This window comes from Nothobranchius furzeri, chromosome 4 (assembly GCF_043380555.1).
Source record: "Nothobranchius furzeri strain GRZ-AD chromosome 4, NfurGRZ-RIMD1, whole genome shotgun sequence".
In the NCBI taxonomy this organism is placed as follows: domain Eukaryota; kingdom Metazoa; phylum Chordata; class Actinopteri; order Cyprinodontiformes; family Nothobranchiidae; genus Nothobranchius; species Nothobranchius furzeri.
In genome coordinates this window covers 62441451-62447450 of record NC_091744.1, presented here as the reverse complement: position 1 = coordinate 62447450, position 6000 = coordinate 62441451, and positions in this window count along the sequence as shown.

Sequence of the window (6000 nt, the reverse complement as noted above, 5' to 3'; positions counted from 1 at the left end):
GCCGCCCCCGCCTGGAACCGCTCATGGGTAACATTTTAATTGATTTTTGCTGCGCCCTTGATGTTCTGTCTCGATGCGGCAGCAAACTTTTTAATGCTCCTTGAGCGTGACATGTTTGTAAAAAACAGTGTGAGTGCTTGTGACGTGTGTTTTGAGCCGGCACAGCCGGCTGCACGTCCTGGACCCACCCTGGACCGCTCGGGAACTCTGCCGGAGGGGTTCCGTGAGGGGGGGAGAAGGCACCATGGCAACATCGAACAGGAGGAGCTGGCGAACGTGGAACTGCCAGCTGCAGCGTCGTGAGGGAAAGAACTCCGTCAGGCTGCCCTCTTCTTCTTCCTCACCTTCTGACCGCCGTGTCTGGTGGGTTGTCCCGGCGGCGGAGCGGCTTGGTTGCCGGATCTCTGAGGCCAAACTGGTCGAGGCGCTGAGCCCGAAGGAGCTGGTTGGACAGCTTGAGGCTTCGGGCGCTTTGGGATCCGGAACTGAGGCTGGGCTCGGGCAGCTGCCTGAGGAAGGTTCGGCCGAGCCGGCAGCACCGGTGAGGGCTTACGGGGAAGGCAGAGATGAAGGGCTTCATCCTCTTTCTTTTTGGCCTTACACCGTTGCTGCATTGATGCCAGGGCAGAGCCAAAAATGCCTTCAGGCACGATTGGCATGTCCAAAATGTCCTCCTTCTCTCTATCAGAGAGGTTGGTGAGGTTCAGCCATCGTGCACGTTCTTGAAGCACCATCATGCCCATAGCTTTAGCCGTAGCCTGGACCGCGCAGCGCTGCACACGCAGGAAGATGTCGGTCAGTACGGTGATTTCCTCCCACACCTCTGGGTCCGGCTTCGTATTCATGTCCTCACAGAGCTCGGCTTGGTACGCCGAGAGCATGGAGGAGACATTCAAAGCTCGGACCGAGATGGCGGCAGCCTTGTACGCCCTCTCGTTCAGCGCCGACTGGAAGCGGTCCGCCTTCGCAGGGAGAGCGGGAGGCCTGGAGGAAGTTGCCGAGAGCCGTGGGTGCAGGTGGGCTGCAACCAGCGGTTCCATCGGCGGCATGTGAAGCATGCCAGCCTTCTCCATCCCCTCGAAGTCCAGCGAGGAGGCTCCTTGGACAAGAGACCTGGAGCTGAAAGGGTGTTTGTCCCAGGAGGACCTCACTTCTTGGAGAAGCTCCGGGAAGGCGGGAAGGAGGGGCTTTGCCGCCCTTGTGGCCTGAGGCAGCTTCTTACCCTCGTAGCGTGATCTGACAGCCTCAGTGACCACGGTGGGCCAAGGGATGTTGAGCCTGGTCGCAGCGCGTCGGCAGACTGACTGCATGTCCAGGTGGGCGGCCGGAGAAGCCGCTCCATCCCTGGGAGAGGACGGAAAGCTAGGCATGGAGGCCTGAGCGATGGAGAGAAAAACGTCGTCATCCTCGTCCTCCTCTGAAATGAGGAGTTCCGAGGTGTCCTCGTCATCTCCGTAGTCCAACTCCAACACGTCCTTGACGGGGTGGCTCGGACCGGCCGGTTCGAGCTGTGAGCCCCAGCTGAGTTCGGCACACGGTTCCGGCTCCGGGAGGACATGTTCGCTGGTGTCCCCAGGCGGTGGCCCAGGGGCCGGCAGGCAAGGGTCCTTCCCCGACAGGCTAGCTTGGCGCGCTAGCCGCCGGCGAAGGCTCTTCAGGGTGAAGCAAGCACAGCTCTCACATGACCCGGGGACCTCCAATGCCAGCTGGGCGTGTTCCAGCCCGAGGCAGCTCGAGCAGACCTTGTGCGGGTCTTTGCTCGAGATTTTGTTCCCACAGGTACAGAGGTGAGCTCCTGCGCCGTCGACTCCTCTGGTGGGAGGAGCGGCTTCCATGTGGGCTAACTGGTGTGTTAGCAGAGAACGAACAGGTGCACTGGAGTGTGAAGCTGCTCGTTATGCCCCGAGCCTATGGTGAAGGTCAGGACAGAAGGACAGTAAGTTAATGTTCAGCGACGGAGAGAGAATATTAGCTGGCTCCGTCTGTGAACAGTTGAGCTAACTTACCTTGAGATAAGCGACCACCGAAGCGAGAAGAGGTGATTGAATAGTGCGTGCGTGGGGACGCTTGCTACTTATAGTAGCAGGGGGACGCGTACGTCACGGTCACTGGCCAATCAGGATTGGCGTATTGAGATAAGTGCTTCTGAGGAATCCGCGGAGGGGCGTATCCCATAGTGAGACATCGAAACGAATGTTAAGAAAGAGAACATCTTGACTTCCAAGCCTAATGCTAAGTTAGCATTAGTAACTCCACCACACAGCAGAACACCTTCAGGCTTGTGTTTTTTGTGGAGATAAAACGTCCATGTTGCACAGCAAACTGAGTCAGTGGTAGAGTTGCATTGCTGTTAACCTACCTGAGATGAGATGCCCAAATATTAGGAAATAAGCTACTTTCTCCCCAACTGAATTCTACGTCTCCAAACAGGTGCACCAGAGCTTTTTTTCCTTAGAAAGTAACATACAAGGCATGCATTCCTACTAAAGATCATTGCAAATGTGTTAAAAATATGAGTAAAGTTGACCTCAATATGAAAAACGTTTCTTTCCCACTCTTCTAAATAAGTAGTGGGAGCTATCCCAAAGCCTTCACATGCATCCCAGCCCTAATCCGGCTACCTCCTTCCTTCCTGCTGCAGTCAAAACAAGGTCTCCCTAGACTATTCCCCTTCCTTCAGTGTATGTTATATTCATATAAACACATGACCAATTACTGGTTTTGATTCAGTCCTAAATCCCCCAAAAATAAATAAGAAAATATTTCACTTGTTGCATTGTCATTTGCATAATTTGGGTCAATAAGTGTAATGATGTAACATAAGGGAAAGGAGAAAAAATGCCTATATTTTGGTAATAATAATAATTCAAGTACTTTGAACTGATAATAATAATTAGGTTGAATTGTGAAGAGATTTTTCCAAACAAGTCCTAAAACTAGTAGCACACATAAAAGAATTGCCTTAAGGATACATTTAAATTTATCAAAAAATTGTATGACAAGCATCTTCTGATCCAGCACTGGGCCTCTGTAAAGCACAGCCACCCTTGCTGTAACTTGTCTTACTTTAAATCTTAAATATTCTACTGAGTTTTTTTTTCTTTGTAACTTTCAGCTGAAGAAAAGCAGGGCTGGTTGTTAAAAACTCTAAGTGATGTGAATATAAATGGGAATAAATGGTAATCACACAAATGCTGGTTTCCCTCCAAATTGCCTGAAAAAACAAACCAACAAAAACCAAAATTATACATCTGTGCCTCAGATTAATTTACAGAGAATCTAACTTGTTTATGTAACACACAGACGGAATTTTTTTCTTCTCAGACTATTTATGCCAGCTCCTAAACCGACTGAAAGGACCCTCTTTGGGCAGTATGAATATTACATGTGATAAACCACGAAGACTCAGCATGCAAACAGGCTCCTTGTGAGATGAATCTTGTTCTAATAAAGCAATTTAATTTGAAGTTGTTCTTTTAACTGGCTGGTTCACTGGTGTTACTTAAATTATGTTCAATCTTGATTCAATCGTCATAAAAATGTTATTATGTACTTGAAATGAATTTTTGGAAGATAATTTAAAACATTTATTTCTTTACTAATGTTCAACTTAGTATGGATTTTACATTGAAGGCAGAATGATGATGAGAGAGAAGTTGAAGTGGTCAGGAGTTTGGTGATGAGTCATCCCTGTGAAAGTGTCTGAGCCGTGACAGGAGAGATCTCAAACTGGAGATGTGTGCTCCAGTACCTAACATGGCAAGCAGATGGCAAGCAACAGGGCCCTGTCAGACCAATGAAGGGCTGGCCATGGAAGGAAATGCAGGAAAAGAAAACCACTCAGGATGAATGATATCAGACCATCTGTCTGCATTATCATAAAGTGACATTTTGAGGAGGGAGGAAAACTTGCTCCCACTACCTCCAATCAGCTCTGTTCAGCACACAAAGTATGCTCATGCTTGTTTATTTATTTATTTGTTTGTAGACCCTGGTGGTTTTTGTTTGAATGTGGTGGAAAAAGGGCGGTAAGATTAAGGAAAAAGACCAAAGGGTGCAACAGCTGAAACCTTTGACCTGCTATTTCTCTGATTTCATGCAATCAAAACCAACAGAAGCAATTTCATAATTCAGTTTTAGTTCACATAATTTAATTTGCTTAAGGGTAATGTATTGCAGCTGCAATATTATCATTTTTCTTGGCACTTCATTTGAGTTTGTTTCTTTAATCAGTTTATTTCTCTATCTCTGTCTCCTCGAAATGTGAAGATTGATCGATTATTGTTGATTCACAAAAGGAGCAATGTCACTGGACCAGTAGGATAGTCAAACTGTGGTTCAGTTTTCTATTAAACCTGAATGCATCAGTTTTTTACCTCCTCACCCTGATGATTTCACCCCTTCATCTCTCAACAATCTCTATTTCTCTGAACTTAGACCATTTAAAGAGCTCTCTACAACAGGAAGGATGGTAATTGATCAAGAACTGTCAATAGTTTCTTTAAAAACAAATTTTTAAAAAGCCTCAGCAAATGACAGACATCATTCCTTTGCTTTGTCGTTTTCTTTTGCATTAATTCAAACTCATATTGAATCACATCAAACTTTGATTAAAGGCTTCATTATAAAGCTAATTGGTTTTAGCTGCTCATGTATGTTTAATCAGTCAGATTGTTTATAGTGTAGACGCATAACCATAAAGTCTCTTGTCCACTTTTAAACTTGCTTGGTCCATGTTGCATATCTGATTGGAATAATTCTAATACGGCCATAAAAATACACACAAACACTTATAGTTTAGGGTGTTATGGGAGTAGAATGTTGGTTAGAAGTTTTATTGTAAAAGTTAAAAATCCAAAAATCCATCTACAGACAACGTTAAAGAGACCAATCAACCTGACAGTCATATTTTTGAACTGTGGGAGCAAGCTGGTGTACCTGGAGAGAACCCACGCTTGCACAGGGAGAACATGTAAACTCCTTGCAGAGAGACCCCAGGTTGGGAGTCGAAACTGGGACCTTCTGGCTGCAAGGCAACAGAGGTAAACATAGTGCCACTTTGTAGACCTTTAACCCTCCCACTGTCCTTATGGTTGTGACCCCGCGAGGAAAGTTGACCACTGAGCAGGGTTGATGGTTTATCCCTTGAGGTCCACATGGCAGGGGTGAGGGGGTGCTCACTCCTCACCCCTGCCATGTGGACCTCAAGGGATAAACCATCAACCCTGCTCAGTGGTCAACTTTCCTCGCGGGGTCACCCATAAAGACAGTGGGAGGGTTGAAGATCATAAAAGTGTAATGATTACACGTTGTTCTGCCATGCCTGTCATGTTTGTTTTTCCTTTCTGCCAGTCCTCCTGTTACTAATCAGCTTCACACAGTTCACCTGAGCCCTGCTTGATTGTCTCCCTGCTTCACCCGTGCACTCCTCTTTTTAAGCAAAGCTCAGGCTCTGTCTCCCGATGATCGACAGCCTTGTGCCAATAGAGACTCCAGCGATATTTTTCAGTCAAGCCCTTTTCTGATTTTTTTGACCACGCTTTCTGTCCACAGATTCTGCCTGCCTTGCCCCTCACGGATTCTCTCGCCCATCTGTCATCTGGACACCAACCTTGGCTCCGAACTTTGACCACTGATCCTTGCTCTACCCCCGATAAGTATTACTGACTTCTGCCTGCCTGTGTATGACCTTGCCTCTACCTCACCTATACATTGGATTTTGGATTCATGAACTGCTGTTGAGCTGTACTAATTGTCTGTGTCATTCTGAGGAGGAGTTGAAATCCACAGACAAAAAGATGTTCCCGTAGCTGGCACCAAGACAGTCTCCCTTCTCCCTGCCATCACAGCACATGCTGCTCTGTCTCCAGTTTTCCTAACAGCAGAACTTTCCACTCTTCCCTTACTCCCCACATTCTAAAATAAATATCATCATAAATTAACTGCTGTGTTTTGGCTGAATGTCCGAGTCCTCAGGTTATATCTATTACAAAAAGTATA